Source organism: Fringilla coelebs (genome assembly GCF_963513975.1).
Source record: "Fringilla coelebs genome assembly, chromosome: Z".
Lineage (NCBI taxonomy): Eukaryota > Metazoa > Chordata > Aves > Passeriformes > Fringillidae > Fringilla > Fringilla coelebs.
The window spans coordinates 42,010,708-42,027,522 of NC_140031.1; positions in this window are offsets into that span (position 1 = coordinate 42,010,708).

Consider the following 16,815-nt stretch of genomic DNA (forward strand, 5'->3'; position numbering starts at 1 on the left):
GTGCCCATAAATTTCAACGTCTGTTTTTATTATTATTTGACCTGCAACTCAATACCACTTCAAATTGGTTCTATGATGCTTCTTTATTTCTGTTCCTCACAGTCTGCATGTGACAATGAATAAACCGAAAGGTCACTTCCTTTAAAGCTCTCCAGGAAATGCTCTGCCCCCATAAACTCAGCAAGGCCACAAGGAAAACCAGCTCAAACCAACCAAGTTTCCAAAACTGCCAAGACTGACAGGGAAGTCAGGGCACACACCGGTGGATCAGAATGGCCTCAAGAGGTGGTCTCATCCAATGTCTCTGACCAAAAGGACAAAACTCCCCTCCAGCCAAAGAGCTCTAGGGTGAAGTGAGTGTGCAAGAAGCTCACCAGAGGTTACCAAAGTTTAACAAAAAAGGGAACTGTTATTTCTATCTTTGTGTGCACACACACATGCACAGAGGCATCACTGTTAAGGGATACTTACCTGCCAACATGCCTTATTAATAAAAGGCAAATAGCAAGACCTGATTCTGAAATTTCCTGCCTTCTCTATACTTACATTTCTCTAGCAAATCTCTGTTTCTGTTGTCATCTGCAAATTTTATTATGAGCAATTTTTCCTATATCTTCAACTCCACAGTAAAATAATGAAAAGGTACTGAGCCTAAGATGAAATGCATCAGATTCCCCTGACAAAGATGGAAAGGAAAAGCATCTCCTGTCATCTGTCACTTTGCAATCACAAAACTCATTTAACCTAGAGGAAAGGGTTTTAAAGACCCTAGAATAATAGGACAGAACTGACAGATCACACAACAAAATTGTTTTAATACATTCCAGATGTATTGCTTCAGTGAATTTAATACAAAGACTAATCTGAATCACTGCTCCTATGGTTGTCACTCTTCAATTCTCTCAGGGCTACATGCCAAATTTTTTCTGCTTTCAACTGCATGGCTTTCAACAAAGTCAGGCCAAGGGAGTACACAATTTGGTCCCAAGTAACTAGTTAAGTATTTGAAGCTCTTTCCAGCCTTTTATGAGCTCAGTTCAAAATGACATTTAGGGAGGTTTGAAGCATCTTAGAGAAGAAAGATGCTGAAGAAATAGAGGAGGATGATCACCAGAGAAAGAAAAAAAAAAAAGGAAAATCACTCCTACTGAAATAATAGAAATTACATATATCAACCAACATTTATATAGGCTATTCCCTTATTGCCTAAGTAAGCATGCACCATTAACAAAAATTTTCAAATTAGGAAAGGATATGCAAAGTTGTTTAAATCCTAAACCTTCAGTTGTAGGGGAGTGATTTATTCTGTATCATTAAAATGTTTAGCTGCAAAACAGAGAACAGAATTGAATGTTCTGTTCACATACTTATATAAATCCACAGTAAAGCTGAAAGAGAGTTCTGATACCATCTTAATGTAAGCAATGTTATTTACTTGAGGAAAAACAGTATTTTGAAAAGACTAAAAAGGACCAAAACCAAAAGAAAATAAAAAGAAATTTGGGCTATGGTAATGGTGAAGCAATCCAAACAACTTCTGCAAATGTAGCAGAAATTCAGAAGAAAAGATTAATGTCAGAAAATCTTTTGTAGGAAAGAATATTAACTTCTGCTGTCATGAATAAATGAATTCTAAATTATTCTTTGTCTGATGGATTTTAAGAAGTATTACCATAATCATATAAACTTCCTTTCTTTCATATAAAGCTATGTATAACATAAGACTTCCCTTTCAGTGCAATGATCAGAAAACTGTTTGAATGAAGACATTAATGTAGTGAGATTCCAATTAGAGTATGAAATACTCTAAATCTATCAAAATGAGCTGCTTGGATTACTGCTAAACCCAGAAAACCCCAAATGATGGAAGACAAAGGTGAACAGAAACTCAAATGTGGAGCTGTACCCATTCCACAAGCCCCTCTCCCCCACCCTGTTTGATCCCGGACCGTGTCTTTTTGCAGGCAAATTGTCCTTTTTACAGGTGGATGAAGAACAAAGTTTTATTCAAAATGAGTGTCAAGGAGAATATGTTACATAGCACAGGTTTGAAAGGCAGTGACTATCTGTCTTGCTGAACGAGTATAATCTGTCTTATGTAGATGTGTGTGGAAAGAAGAGAAAAGAGAGCAATGTTGATGCCTGGGCTTAAAAGAGAAGTTTTACATAATAGCTGAAAGAGCAAGATTCTTGCACTGAAAAATTTGGAGCTTCTTGTCGGAAATTAGCATAAAGCTAAAGAGACCTGACAAACAGCTGTTTCGTGTAAAAATGTTTTATTGGATTTCTTTTCAATATCTTCAGTTCTTTACTGCATCTTTTATGTATGTCAGCCATGCACACACACATACACAATCAGGAAACCTTTTATGGATGTATAGATCAAATTGTTGTTCAAAGGAGTAAATTAAGACAAATTTGCCAAGCCTGCACTGAAGTGATGCTCTTCATGCCTCAGTGCATCCCAAGCAAACTCAAGGGTCTTATCCTTTACTTAAAAACAAACATATGGAAAATTGTATTTCTGCACTGTCCTGGGGTCTCTGGTGAGCCACAGACCATGCAGTGAGACCACAGAAAAAATGAAGGAATTATCCACTCTTACCCCTGTTCTGAACCACTGACCTTACCAAGAATATCCCTCTAGTAAAAACAAATATTTACAAAAAACAGATTCCTTCTCTGTCTGTGAAAATCACCTGTCTCTCTTTTGAGAGGCCAAGAACCGAGTGTTGATGATTTCTTGTTTTACCTGTCCAGAAAATATGTGCTGTGGGGGGCAGACATGAAAATGTCCTTCTCCTGGGAATTTTTCTAGGCTGGGTGATGTTTTGTGGTCGTTGCAGTGGGAAATGCCTAGCCCTGGCAGAGCAAGGCTCTGTGCTGAGCCAAGGTGTCCCCAGCAGTGGCAGGATGGATGGTGCAGGACAGGCACCAAGCCCACAGCACCTGTGCCAGGAACCGTGTGGGAAAACTGCCTGTCAGGGCAAGCTGCCCACGTGGTTGCTGGACGCCCTCTTTGCCTTCTTTGGCTGTCCAACAGGCGACACTGCAGCTGCTGCAGCTGCTTCCACCATCACCAGGCTGAAAAGGAGGAAGGCCTAGGATGGAGGGAAGGTAATGCTGCCCAAGGCAGTATTAGACTGCATTTCTTTCACACTTCTCATTCAAGTATTATTTCCTTAATAGAAACATGCACTCCACTCTTCATGTGTTTAGGGGGGGCTAAAAAAATGTGAAATAAGCAATTTTCACTATCCTCCCTTCAGATTCTGAGTACTTATATATTTTTCATATTTTCTCAATGTTGTTGCTAGTCTGCCTAGTAGTCATACTAGGCCTGACAGCTCTTGGCAGCAATAAGCAAGATCATGAGCAGCGCTTGGTACAAAGGGTAAGCATGACCTGCGTCATCACTGCTCTCCAAGGCTTCCTTGTACAGTTCCTTATAGTATCCAAATTTTGTCCTAGTTTCACTTCAATACGCTCCTCAATCTGTGCGTAAGAGAAAGTGGACTAAAAAAGGGACAAACATAAACATAAACATAAATGTAAGCCAGTTGTCTTAACAAGTTTCAGCCACCACTCTCATGTCTTCTTAGGTACCTTTTGGATCAATGTACTGACTGGGACAGACCTTAACTTGAGAGGAAAAGATTTGCTCCCCGAGAGACATTCCCGCATGAGGGATCTGGCACAACCTCCTCTCTTGATTATTGATCTTAACATGTTTCCCTCCTTTGGTTTTCTCTGACTGTAGTACCAGTGTGAAATCTTCTGATAGTCTAGATGCACCTCATAATCTTTGCCTCTGTGAAACTGTTTATTGGTTTAGATTGAGTAGTTTTACGCGATTAGTAGTTCTGTACTTAATTTCAGGAATCACTGTTAAGCCTAGACAATGTATTCTGTCAGAGCACAAATCTTATTTTTAGGGACACTACAGCTGTAGTTTGAAGCTGTTGTTTGTTATTGGGATATTAGCAGAAAATTCATCCTCTCTCAAATTAATTCAGAACCTACTATACTTCAAAATGCTGTAGTAATAAGCTGTACCTCTCCCAAGACTTTAAAAAAATTCTTAGATAAATGCTTTTACAACACACTAGCTAACTCATTAGGAAATATGGTATTTAATAATAGCATTATTGAAAGTGATTACTAACATATGAAAAAGATCTTTTTAATGGATATTAAAAAGGTTGCAGTCATATATGATTTCTATATGATAAGTTGAGTCATATTCATTGCAGGGTAATATCTACCAATTGCACTGAAGCTACGCTTGGATTTAATTTTGCTCATGACGTCTTGTGTTCCTATTCTATATTAGCTACATTATATTATCTCCCTCCACAGGCACAATTGCATGTACATCAAACTTGATTTGATGTAATTATCTAGGAATAAATTATCTTGTTTTGGCTTGTTTCAACAACTTGGGCCATTTCCACCCTGTTCCCACAAGATTTTTCTGCCTGCAGAACTCTCTTGGCAGTTCTTTAAGTCTGATCTAAAGCTCAGTCGGAAAAGGCTGCTTTTTTTTTTCCTACAGCATGTCACAGCTTTTGCAGGTGGCTTATGAGAAACATTAATTTAAAGCATTTTTTAGGACTAATACACTTGCATATGAAAAGCAAGAGCATCAATGACACTTCAGGTGCTTGTGAGAAACACACCTTTAGATATCCATTGCAGCTTAAGCTCCTAAATCACATCCACCCTTATAGAAAACAATCCATATTTGTAAACTATCATTTGTGAGTGGTTGCTCAGACATATTCTAGTCTATTGATAGAAAAAAAAAAAGAAAAAAAAAGAAAAGGTTAGGTTTCTATCACTAGTAGGGAAATTGGCAACCTACTTCAAAACACCCTGCAGCTAGCAGAGGAAGAAGCTGTTTTCTTCACTGTCAGGCAATAGTTCAGACTTGAAACATCTCAGAGAAGGCAAAGAACAAAGACAGTCATGTCGGCACCCTCCCCTTTAAACTCCTCCACAGGGAAGCTCTGTGTTGGCCAGCATGCAGATACACACTTCTGTTGCCTTTCTGAGCATCTAGTGCTGGCAAGAAAAGTCTCAGTTTTGGCTGAACACCTTCTGGGCATATCAGGAGCAGAAATAAATTTGGCAGATACATCAGACAAAGCTCTGTACTTCATCCCAGGCCAGAGGTTGCTTCAAAGTGCATCATGAGCTGCTGAGAATGCAACTGGAACTCCTCATTTCTCTGGTTATTGTCTAACAGGTGTTCATGAAACCTGCATGGTCTAGCACCAAATCAGTCATCCAGCAAATATAGAAAAGGTAAAGAATTGCAGGGGATATCTATGGCACCCACTGAAATCTGCCTGCTCTTTTTCACTGGGTGTTCTGATGGCCAGCTCTGGTGAGTTGAGCTGCCTTTTTGCTGCATTTGAACAATGCAGATCAAATCCAAGGCCTTTAGGTATTGCTGGACTAAAACTGATCAATATTACTGATATCCTAGAAGTCAGGAACTCACCCAGGACCAGGACCTGGTACCAGCCCTCTGTACCATTCTAACCTGGAAGGAAGCTAGCAGGAATATTTGTTTAGTAGTAGATGTCACTGCCCCATGGCACAAGACAAATCCCACTCCACCTTACTCTCTTATCTTCACATCACATTGGTGCTGACATGCACTGGGGTTCCCTGTGCTCTCTGTGCTTCCATCCTTTTGCAGCAGGCTGAGGAATGCCATCCCCTCACTCTGTCTTCATTTTGTGAAAGGGAGAAACTCACCACCACAAGATGCTTTGTGTAACAGAATTATAAATTTGCAGAAAGCAATTAGGGAAAGCCAGGGATGGAAGGTCCTTAAAAGGTCTCCTGAAGAAAGAGATGCAACAACCTCCAGCATGGCAAGTCTCTGAGCCTGGCTGGTAGTTAGGAAGTCTTATACCAGAGAATTCTCTAGGAGCATGTGTTTTTTCTGGTCTAAGCTTATGTCAGAGGCAAGATGTGTGAGTGGATGAGTTTTTCTTCTGAACTCAAGTGATGTTGGTTCTGTAGTGTCAGTTCAGTTTTTCTGCTTTCAGTGAGATATTGCAGGAAGAAAATTAGAAGGGCCAAAGGCCAACTAGAATTCTATCTGGCTGCAGCTGTAAAAGGGAATCAAAATGGTTTCTATGAATACACAGAAACATCAGCAACACAAGGAAAGCTAAGGAGAATCTCCATCCTTTAGTGGATGCAGGGCAAAAACATAGAGACTAATGATGTTGAAAAGACTGAGATGCTTAATGCCTTCTTTGCCTCAGTCTTTAGCTGAAAGGCCAGTTGTGCTCCAAGTACCCAGCCCTCTGAGTTGGAAGGAAAGGATGGGGAGCAGAATGAAGCTCTAGAATACAAAGAACAGTGCTCAGCAATCTGCTACAAGATTTTCATATGCAAGACTGTGGGACCAGAAGGAATCCACCAAATAATAGGGGCTGAATCTTTCACTGAGCAACTGTGAATCAGTCCTGGTCAAGCAAGGAGGTCTGAGGTTACTGGAGATTAGAAAATGTGATGGCCATCTACAAGAAATGTAGGAAGGGGTGCCCAGGGAGCAATAGGCTTGTCAGCATGATCTCAGTGCCAGGGAATGTCATTGATAATTTTGAGTACCATCATCCAATAAGTACAGGACAGGTGATGAGACCCAGCAGGATGAACTTAGGAAACACAGATCCTCATTGACCAACATGATCTCCTTCTGTGACAGGGTAACCTACCTAGTGGATGATGGAAAGGCTGTGAGTGTTGTCCACAAGGACAACAACATTTTACACCATTTCATACCATTTCCCAGATATTATTCTGGAGGAACCAGCTCCTCATGACTTGGGCAGGTGATCTCTTTGGTGGTCTCTGGATAGCCAGACCCAGAGACTGGTGAGTGGAGTTACATCCACCTGATGCATGGTCATTAGTGCTGTCCTCCAGGGCTCACAGTCAGGGCCAGTCCTGACCTGGGTGGGCTGATCACCCTTAGTACGTTCTCAGATGACACCAAGCTGGAGGGGAGAGTTGATCCGCTGGAGGGTAGAAAGCATCTGCAAAAGGGTGAGGACGGGCCAAATCAATGGGCCAAGGCTGGTGGTGTGAGGTTCAACAAGGCCAAGTGCCAGGTCCCACATTTGACTCACAACAGCCCCAGGCAGTGCCACAGACTTCGGGCAGCATCTGGAAATCTGCCCAGAGGAAAAGGGCCTGGGGGTGCTGGTCAACAGTGACTGAACATGAGCCAGCTGTGCCCAGGTGGCCAAGAAGCCAATGGCATCCTGGCCTGTGGCAGCAATGGTGTGACCAGCAGGAGCAGAGCAGGGATTTTTCCCCTGACCTCGGCACTGGCGAGGCTGCACCTTGAATTGTGCGTCCAGTTCTGGGCCCCTCATTACATGAAAGACACTGAGTTTTTCTTGAGCAGAGAAGGGCAACAGAGCCAGTGAAGGGTCTGGAGAGCAAGTCCTGTGAGAACCAGCTGGGTTTGCTTGAGTGAGCTGGGTTTGTTTAGCCTGGAGAAAAGGAGGTTCAGGGATGACTTTATTGCTCTCTACAACTCCCTGAAAGGAGGGTACGGCGAGGTGGGTGTCAGTCTCTTCTCCCAGGTAATGAGACAGGACAAGAGGAAATGGCCCCTATTTCCAGCAGGGGAAGTTTAGATTGGATATTAGTAAAAATATCTTCAGCAGACAGGTTGTCAAGCAGTGGAACAGGCTGCCCGGGGAAGTGGTTGAGTCACCTTCCCTGGAGATATTTGGAAGACGTAGTGCTTAGAAACATGGTCTAGTAGCATACTTGGCAATGTTAGGTTAATGGTTTTACTCAATAATATTAAAGGTCCTTTCTGACCTAAATGATTCTACCATTCTATTAACCTATTAGTTTTTCCTGTCATTGCTCATACTCTCACTCTTGTCCTGTAGTGCTTCTTGTAGAAAATGGAAAAATCTGACGTGGTTAAAGATTCTTCTGAAATAAATAAACAAAGAAACAAACCCCTAGCCTGTTGTAGGCTGTGAAGATTGTAAATGCTATGTGCACGTGTGGCTACAACACATTTGAACTTCTCGAGGGGAAGTTCAGTCTGCCTGCAAATCAGGTGACAAAGGTCTTGTCACACAACAGAAGCACAAGGGGGCTGTGATGCCATCACTTTGCTGAAAAAGGTGTCCAGTTATTGCTTTTCTGGGAGTGGTGCTTGGCCCATTTTCACAGATCAATTTAACAGTACACATCCCATAAAGCCAAGAACAACAAAAACACCAGAGCCAGATTTCAGCCAGGTCAGAAGCACCCTGAACAAAACATACGGCCTCTTCTGCATAAGAACTTTTTTTTTTTCCAAAAGCAGCATTTTTGCATGATTTCACTGATTTGAATGAAATTGGAAGAATTTGCGGCATGATTTTTATAGTGAGACAAGCTGAAAAATATGTGTATATGGTGGTCAGTAGTGGTGAAATTCTGCAAAATGGTCAAATTCTGCCCCTAGCAAGGCCAGGAAAGGCCATAGGTGGGAAACACATGACACCAAAAAGAATGACCAACAGCAATCTTGACACTAAAAATACTCTTGAGTGTGCAGACTTCAAATTATCTCATATTCTGCAGTGCAAAACATTCCTCTTCTGCAGGGCCAGATGCCCAGACGGTGTAAATCATCTTCCCAGTGCTGCCATCATTGATGTCTGCCAGCTGGCATCAGCTGTGGGTTTGACTACCGGCCCTTCTTTTCCTGAAGCCAAACAACATCCCTAAAAGTAGTCAGAAGCCTTAAACCTTGCTGTTTGCCTTCTCCTACCCCTTCTGGTGGCAAACCTACATGTCAGCAGCCTGCTATGAAAATGCATGTCAGTCTCTAAATGCGCAAAATAAGTGCAAAAATGAAGGGAATACCGCCACATACCTCTTCCCTTTCTCATTCCCACACAGAGGAACCTTGCCATCCCAATGGAAGAAGAAGTCTTGCTGGACAGAAGCCCCAGCCTGAGTGGGATATTTCAAGCTACTCAGTGAAGGGGCACAGTCCCACTGCTGTCAGGCCAGAACCAATGCACAAACATTTTACACAACTATTTTTGTGATCTAACGTGGGAAGGGGTCTAATGGCTTGGTGTCTGAGACACCCACTGAAAATCAAACCCCTTTTGTACACAGCTCAGCCAGCCTCACACTGCTGCTTGCTGAAGCCACATCTCTGGACTGCTTCTCAGGTTTTGTTAATGGCAGAACAAAACAACAGACCAGCTTGCTTTAAACTGCTATCAATCATGCTTTGTGTTACGGTGTCAGGTAACCTTGTGCAAATTCCAAAAACCTGCAACATCCACCATGTCTCTCTACTTTCCCAAATCCTATTTTTGAGAGGGGAGACAAAATAAGAGCATGGTTATGGCAGGACATCATGACTTGCAGCCTCAATTAGTAAGGGGGTCCTGATCTGCACTAACAGAAGGACACCTTGCCCCCCCCATCCCCTCCTCCCCCCCCCACACACACATGCACACTCACTTTCTCATATACTATCATTCAAGCACCAGTTTCAGGCTCTGGTTCCTTCATAGGAACACAATACAAATAAACAACAAGAGCCTCAATGTATTATTTTTCTTCACTTTAACCATTGCATTATTTTCACAGCTGATTCTTAAGGTCAGTTCTGTGATGTGAAATCTAGTACTTAGGTCCCCTGTCCTAAACCAAGGTACCCATGCTCTTATACGAGTATCTGTCAGCATCAATGGGTGCTCTGAGCACAAAGGGCGGCAAGGAAGCAGTAGATGGTTTTTCAGATTGGCCCACTATAGTTTTGATGTGAGAAGGAAAACCTTGTCACAATCTAATTGCTCGGCTTCTTGCAGAAATGGCACTTGTCACTTGTGCTCACAGTGAGATAAAACACACAGACAAGTTGTATTCAGAAGTAATGCTGGTTGAGGCTTTGAGAAGGTAGTGTGCAGTCAAGATCTCTAAGTCCTCCTGAGGCGATTTGCTTTATCTGTGGCACATATTCTAAATGAAGTCAGGGTATTATCTCTGTAAGAGCTACAGCACCCAGACCTGGCCTATAGGCTTACTGAGCCATAGACACAGCCCCATATATGTATGTGTGTGTGCTCTAAAGAGAGAATAACATTTAAATTCTACTCTGGAAATTTTGTACAATTCCTCCAGAAAGGGCATTCCAATGTGTCCACAAAATTCTATTTTTAGAAAATGTGATTTAGCTTTTCAATGTCACAGGGGAATGGAGTGGTTCCTTTGGCTTCATGACTTAACCACTTGGCTTCAAGCTACATGATTGGAGGGCAGAGTGAAATAGTTGCTTACCTAACATGAAAAGAAGTAGTCTTCCATTTTTTCACTTGCTCATCTGCTAGGTAAAGATTTGCATAGTCTGTGAATCAGCCAGGCTGAGGCATGAAGACCACCCAGATCATTCCATGGTTAACACCCTTCCTATGGCACAACCCATATACTTTGTGGCTGAGGAGACGGCTCACTGGTCTCTGAGCAGCTTCTGAGGGCCCTCAGCTCAAATATACCACATCTTTCCTTGGCAGGACAGTGGCATGAGATTGGTTTGATCTTTGTTGAATGCTGAATCCAAATCCGCATCCTTCGTTCCAAATTATGATTTACTGAAGTGCAGTTTAACAAGGCCATATGCTATTTTGGATATGTAACAACAAAAATGTAGTTGGAAAATCAAAGAAAATTAAAAACAGCTTGTGACACTCAAATATTCAACAACTACATGTGAGTCCTCCATAACACACAGTTTATAAAATAGGAGAGGGTAGGCAGAAACCTTGAGAAAGTGCAAATAACAGGGAATATACAAGGGCAGATGGCAAGACTCTGGAAGAGATTTCAAGAAGGCATCCACTCTTTTTTTTAAGACAAAAATCACTATCTCTATCGTTGCCTACAAATGCTTTTTCCTATTTTAGATGAGATAAGGCAAACATCAAACATCAGTAGTGGGGATTCCACAGCCTCTCCAGGCAATCTGTCCCTGCACTTCACTATCTCTGCTTTAATGCCTTGCTTCAGTCTTACAACCCTTACTTTGATTCTGTTCCTTCATGTCATAACCAACAGGGACAAGAAAATGAGTAGAAATCAATTTAGAGAAATTACACTGTGTTTTGAACAAGGGACAGCAAACCGTTTTCCTTTACAAGTTCATTGTAAGTATTTCTGGTTTACAGCTATGGGTTTTTCCCTTTTCTTTTTGGGCCAAATTAATTTCCACATGCTGGCAAAATTGTCTGCTTCAGAAAACCCACTAGTAACAGTAAATCTATATAAAGATGTGAAGATGAGTACTGAAATCTTTCCTGAACCTATAAAATAGTGCTCCTGTTAGAGGTCTGAATCAGTAAGAACTAGAGGCATGCTGGGGTCTTCAATGGCAACACCTTGAAAGGTGATTTCATATTCTTATCTGTAAGGATATATACTAAAGTTTTTAGATGTATTCTGCTTTGGCCAGATAGTTCTCAGGCAACAGGAGTATCACTACTGATGTAATTTGAGAGCTTTCAAGAAGAAACTGGGAGAAATAGAGTATAAAGGCAGGCTGTGGCATCATTGTATTGCATTGCCAAAAAGAAACCAGCTCCTATGCAGCACACAGTAACTTTGCAAAAGTTACGGTTTTGACAGCAGTGTTCTATTCCCATGGGAGGACATTAGTCACTGTGGATGGGCACATTCAGCTTGTGCCACATTCCCCATACAAAGACACATTTGCAGAAGCCAAAAGGCAGATCTGCTGCAGGGAATGAGCTGTCATAGCTTCACCAACTTCCACTGGGCAGCAATGAGTTCCATAAATTAAGAAACTTGTTCCCAAACATCTGCATGCCTGATTTCCTTCTCTGTTTACAGAAATACTCTCCACTAAATAAATAAGAGCTGGTGTTAGCTGTTTTTGGATGTGTTCCTGAGCATCTTATGGCTGTTCTGCTTGGCAGGATGATAAACATTTCAGTACTGCTAGTAGGTACAGAACCGCCAGATCTTTAGCAACTGAATTTAAAAAAAAATATAAAAAGAAAAAAAAAACACCAAAAAACCAATAAAACAATACCTTACAGTCATATTAGTTCTGCATTGAAAATAAAATATTTAAAGTGGAATTACTACAGCCTGTACGGGACAGTTATAGCAAGTAAATGGTGTGATGTAAGTTTTGGCATGGGTTTGACAGTTTGAAGTGGGCAGAGTATCTTCAGATTTAATATATACATTACATATGCAATGAAGACAAACAATGCTTATACAAAGACTTCACATTTGTCTGTTATTGAGATCCTACCTAAAGATTTAAACTATGGCATAAAGGTAAGGCTGCAAGATAAGACTGCCAGTCTGTGTGCAAACCTGAACACTTCAAATTTTGTAGATCAAAATTCTACATGTCACAAACACTCAGGTTGATGCTGCAAGGTTCAGAGCAGTTGAAGACTCTGCTTGTCAAAGCTTCCTGACAGAAATTGTCTCACACCACCTAACTCTACTAACCGCATGAAAGTTTGATGGGGCAGGATACAATCTGCCAGCAATCCCTGATGTATAGAAACATGGAAGTACACGTACAGCTTATCACTCATGATCAGATCATGTGCAATGTCAAGTCTGTTCTGTTACACAATCCAATCTGAGTCTGAGTTTTGCAAGAACTGACTTTTCATCATTTGCTATTGTAAAGGCAACATATCCATCACCTGTATTGCACAATATTTTCCCTGGACTGATACAAAGAAAACCAGACACTAAACAGGCCATTTTTCAGAAGCGTATGTGTCTTCCTTTCTCTTCTCCATGACTTAATGCCATTACTTTCCAACAAAAGTCATGGGGCACATATCCAAAATCCCACAGCCACTGAGAGACTTTTCTTAGCAAACTGCTCCACTTTATTGTTCTTCAGCATATTGTCTCTGCACAGCTGGAGCAGAATGTGGCCTTGAGTCTCTTACCTCCCATTTCTGTGTGTGATTCCTCATCAGTGTTGAAAGGTACTGTCAGCGCAGTTTTGATTTCTTTTCATTCACTGCCTGACACATTTACAATAGCACAACTTCTAGATGCAAGATCAATTTGGCAAAAAGCCAATAATTGCCAACACAGACAAAAGAAAATACTTTATACAAAAAAAAACTTCCCTGTTGTATTAAGAGAGGTCCTAGAAGAGGTTTCACTTTTCCTTTGTTTCACTACAGAACCCCTGTTTGACCACTCAAGGCAGCCAGATGCTCACATACAACCTCCCAATGCCAAGGAGCATCCCAGGCCTTGTGCCCATGCCCTGCTGCATGTTGCAGTGGCATGGGACAGTGTATGCCCAGGAGACCATGCTCCCCCAACCTGTGCTGCCAGAAGCAAAACTGGGCTTGGCAGCTAAGGGAAGGAATACCCCAAAAACCTCAGGAGGACTTCCCAACATTGCTGAACCCATGGGAAGCTCTGCCAGTCTCCCAGGCATTCATAGCAACAGACAATAGAAAGACAGGTCTAACAGCATATTTATTATATTAACATGCAAGTTTTAGTAAATGCGTTATAAGGAAGGAGATGCTGCAAAGTAAAAAGCATGTGTTTAGCTCAGTTCAGCTCGATAGGGCTTCTCTTTTAATTCAGACAGTAGTTCCCAAGCCAGACTAATCTTTGAGACAACTACTGCAGCTCTGAGCAATATTAAAGATACAGACTTTCTTTATATTGCTGTTTCCTTTGGTAGTTTCACCAATGTGCCTGTTCACACATCCCTAGGGATTTTCTGTAACCTCCAGCATCAGTTTGTATCTATCTGCCTTACTAATGACATCCCATATATCACAGCTCAGCCACTGGTGGGAAAATGGCTTTTGAAATTCACAAAGGACAGGTGTGAAAGGGTGGCTGAAAGTCATAGAAACTTAGAGTTCATGTAAGTTTATGTGCATAACATCTCTGACAAAATCTAGTTATTTATAAACCCACAGACAGAATTAAGAAAGACGCTTATTAATACTGTGTAATAGAGTTCAGGCGTAGGGCAAATAGCTAAGGTTTGATGAATAATACCACTGGAAAGTTGATTTCTAGATAATTTTCTTAGTAAAAATTGGGAACAACCAGTGAGTCTCTTTCCATGGCAACATTCTCTTTTACTCCCTGAAATCATCAGGATTTCCTCCCCTTCCTTGCAGGAAACCAGAACAAGGCAATTTCTGACCCATGGACATTCTGTGCTGCTCCCTCTGCCCATGTCTTAGTCACTACTCTCAGTCGAAAGGCAGCAAAACATGCAGTTGCCATGTAACCATAAACTTGAGTGGTCTTGTATCAAATTACCCATAATTTGCTTTCAGGCTTTTCTTTTCCAGGTGTAATCAGGACTCTCTGCTAAAGTAGTCAAATTAATTAGATTCGCCAATAATGTGAGAAGTTTTCTAATTAACCTCCTCCACAGCACAAATAAAACATCTTTCTCATTCTGTCCCCATAATCCCTGCCCAAGAGGACTTCAGCAGCATCCTGAACAGGTACACCTGGGGAGAGACATTGAACGCCTTATTATAATTAATATTTTATTACACTTTACCTTGAGGCCACTGACTAATGGCATTACCTGCCATGAGCTAACTTCTATGGAGAGCTAGAGGAAAGCTACATATTGTCCCAGAGAATATTGTTTATTTCTGCTGAGCAGCAGGGGGTATCCTATGGGAATCCTTGCTTATAAGGAAGAGAAATCAGAAGAGCAGCCGCATAATATCTTGTAATTTGTCAATTAACAAATCACACTTGGATGTTGTTCCTTAAGTCAGAAGCGAATTACAAATGCGCAAGACAGCTAGTAGTGCCCTAGGGCACCTGCCCATCTCTTCCAGTCTATCATCCTCTCCCCCAAGTGATGCATTGCCCTTTTTGGATCTCTCCTCTTGTTTGGAAATCCTTGCATCATGTCTCTTCAAGAAGGAGGGCCCAGAATGGGAAGGGAAGTACAGGCATGTCACTTCTACTGTGAAGATGTTTCAAGACACAAAGGAACTGCCAGGCCCTGTCTCTTAATTTAAGTTTGGGAGAGGTTAAGGGTCTGGCAGATGCCCAAGTGTGGCTGGTACACAGTTGCTCCAGGTACTCCACAGCTGCTGCCAGCTTTATCCAATCATTAGCACACAGATATATAGATTCCAGTTAACAGTTCCACACTTAGCAGTACAGGAAAAAAATTATTTTACTTCTGTGCTCACTGCTCTTCACCTTCAGCTGGGTGTGTCTATGGAACAGACTCCTTCGTAGTCCATTGTGGAAGACCCTGTCTACCTTAGCCCTTCTACACAGAAAGTGCTGTAAGTCCAGTCAGATCCATGGTACCAATTCTCCTTGTGTTGTGTCAGCTTGCATGTAAGCAAAACTGACTTCAACACCATAACCCCACTAGGCTAAATTTGCCCAAGCTTGGAGCATCTCCAATCCCTAAGCAGAGGCAACACCTGGAGCCTTTGATCTAACAGCTCTTAAGTTCCCACGTTAAAATGACAATGAAGCCCAGGGAGTTTTCTCCAACACGGGTATTCTACAGAAGATTTCTATGCCATGAGTCATTAGCACTGTAAGCTGTAACCATAACTAGGAAACAAACTCATCTGTGGAATTATTTCAAGAGCATGCTTCCCCCATACCTGCAAGGGCAAAGTAAACTACCTTTTAAGAAATACTGTTAATACTTCACAGTAAAGAGAAGTACAATTTTGCAAGGAAGTAATGGCAGCTTTCCCTGTGGCTGAATGAAAAAATAATGTTACTTGCCTAGGGAACAACCTTGAAAGAACCAGTGTCTTACACACAAAGATGAAAAAATATTGTGTAAGATGCAGCTGCACATCACAGCCTTGTAAAATTTAATGATGTCGTGTAGAGTGTGGCTGCTAATGTAAACTGTAAATAATTCATTGGAAGCAATTTATGTGAAGGGATCTTCCAAAAGGCTTGTGTGGTTTTTTCCCCGAGTCAGTGACACTGACTTAGACCAGAGCAGCTGTGCGCAGACCTGGGGCTTACTGAGCTGAGGAATTTAGGCCCAGAAAGAACACTGAGCTACTGATTTTCAGGGGTTTTAAGGATGGGACTATTGGTGCATCACAATGCCCAACACCACTTGGTGTCAGTAACTCTATTTGATTTTGGGTGGGTTTTTTTTCACTTTTCTTCTAGCAGGGAGAAAAGGGCCAGAAGTCCTGCCAGTTGGCCAGCTGCTTCGTGCACACACATGCAGCAGTGCCGGCTCCTATTTATCCACCCCTTTGCCACAGCAGACAAAGCCAAACCCCAGCCTGCTGGCAGCGCTGACATCCCCAGGGCTGCACTGTGGTCACCACAGAGCTGCTTCAATTTAGAGTTCCTCCTTGCTGTTAATTACAAATAACTCTTTCTCTCACAAGCCCACCATGTGTGGCTATTCTTGCCCTCCAACACCAACAAAAGAAGCTGCATGCTGGTTTTAGTTCTCCTTCCTGCTGCCGTGTTCATAACTGATGGCAATTAATGCCCCTCTGGAGCACACTATATTCATATTTCTGTAGCTGTAAATACCCAGCATGCAGGCAGGGCAGCTCTCACCTCGTCATTGCCTACAAACCTCTCAGGGTTTGCATTTTGCGGTCAGAGGAGAAACAGAAAGTGGGATTAGCTGTCTGTGCTACAATGGTTAGCCTAAACCTTCCTTGTGGTGACCATTAAAGTTCTGTTCCTAAAACTGGAGGTTTTAACAGGAAAAAGAGGTGTATTTCAAGCAGAGGTAGATAT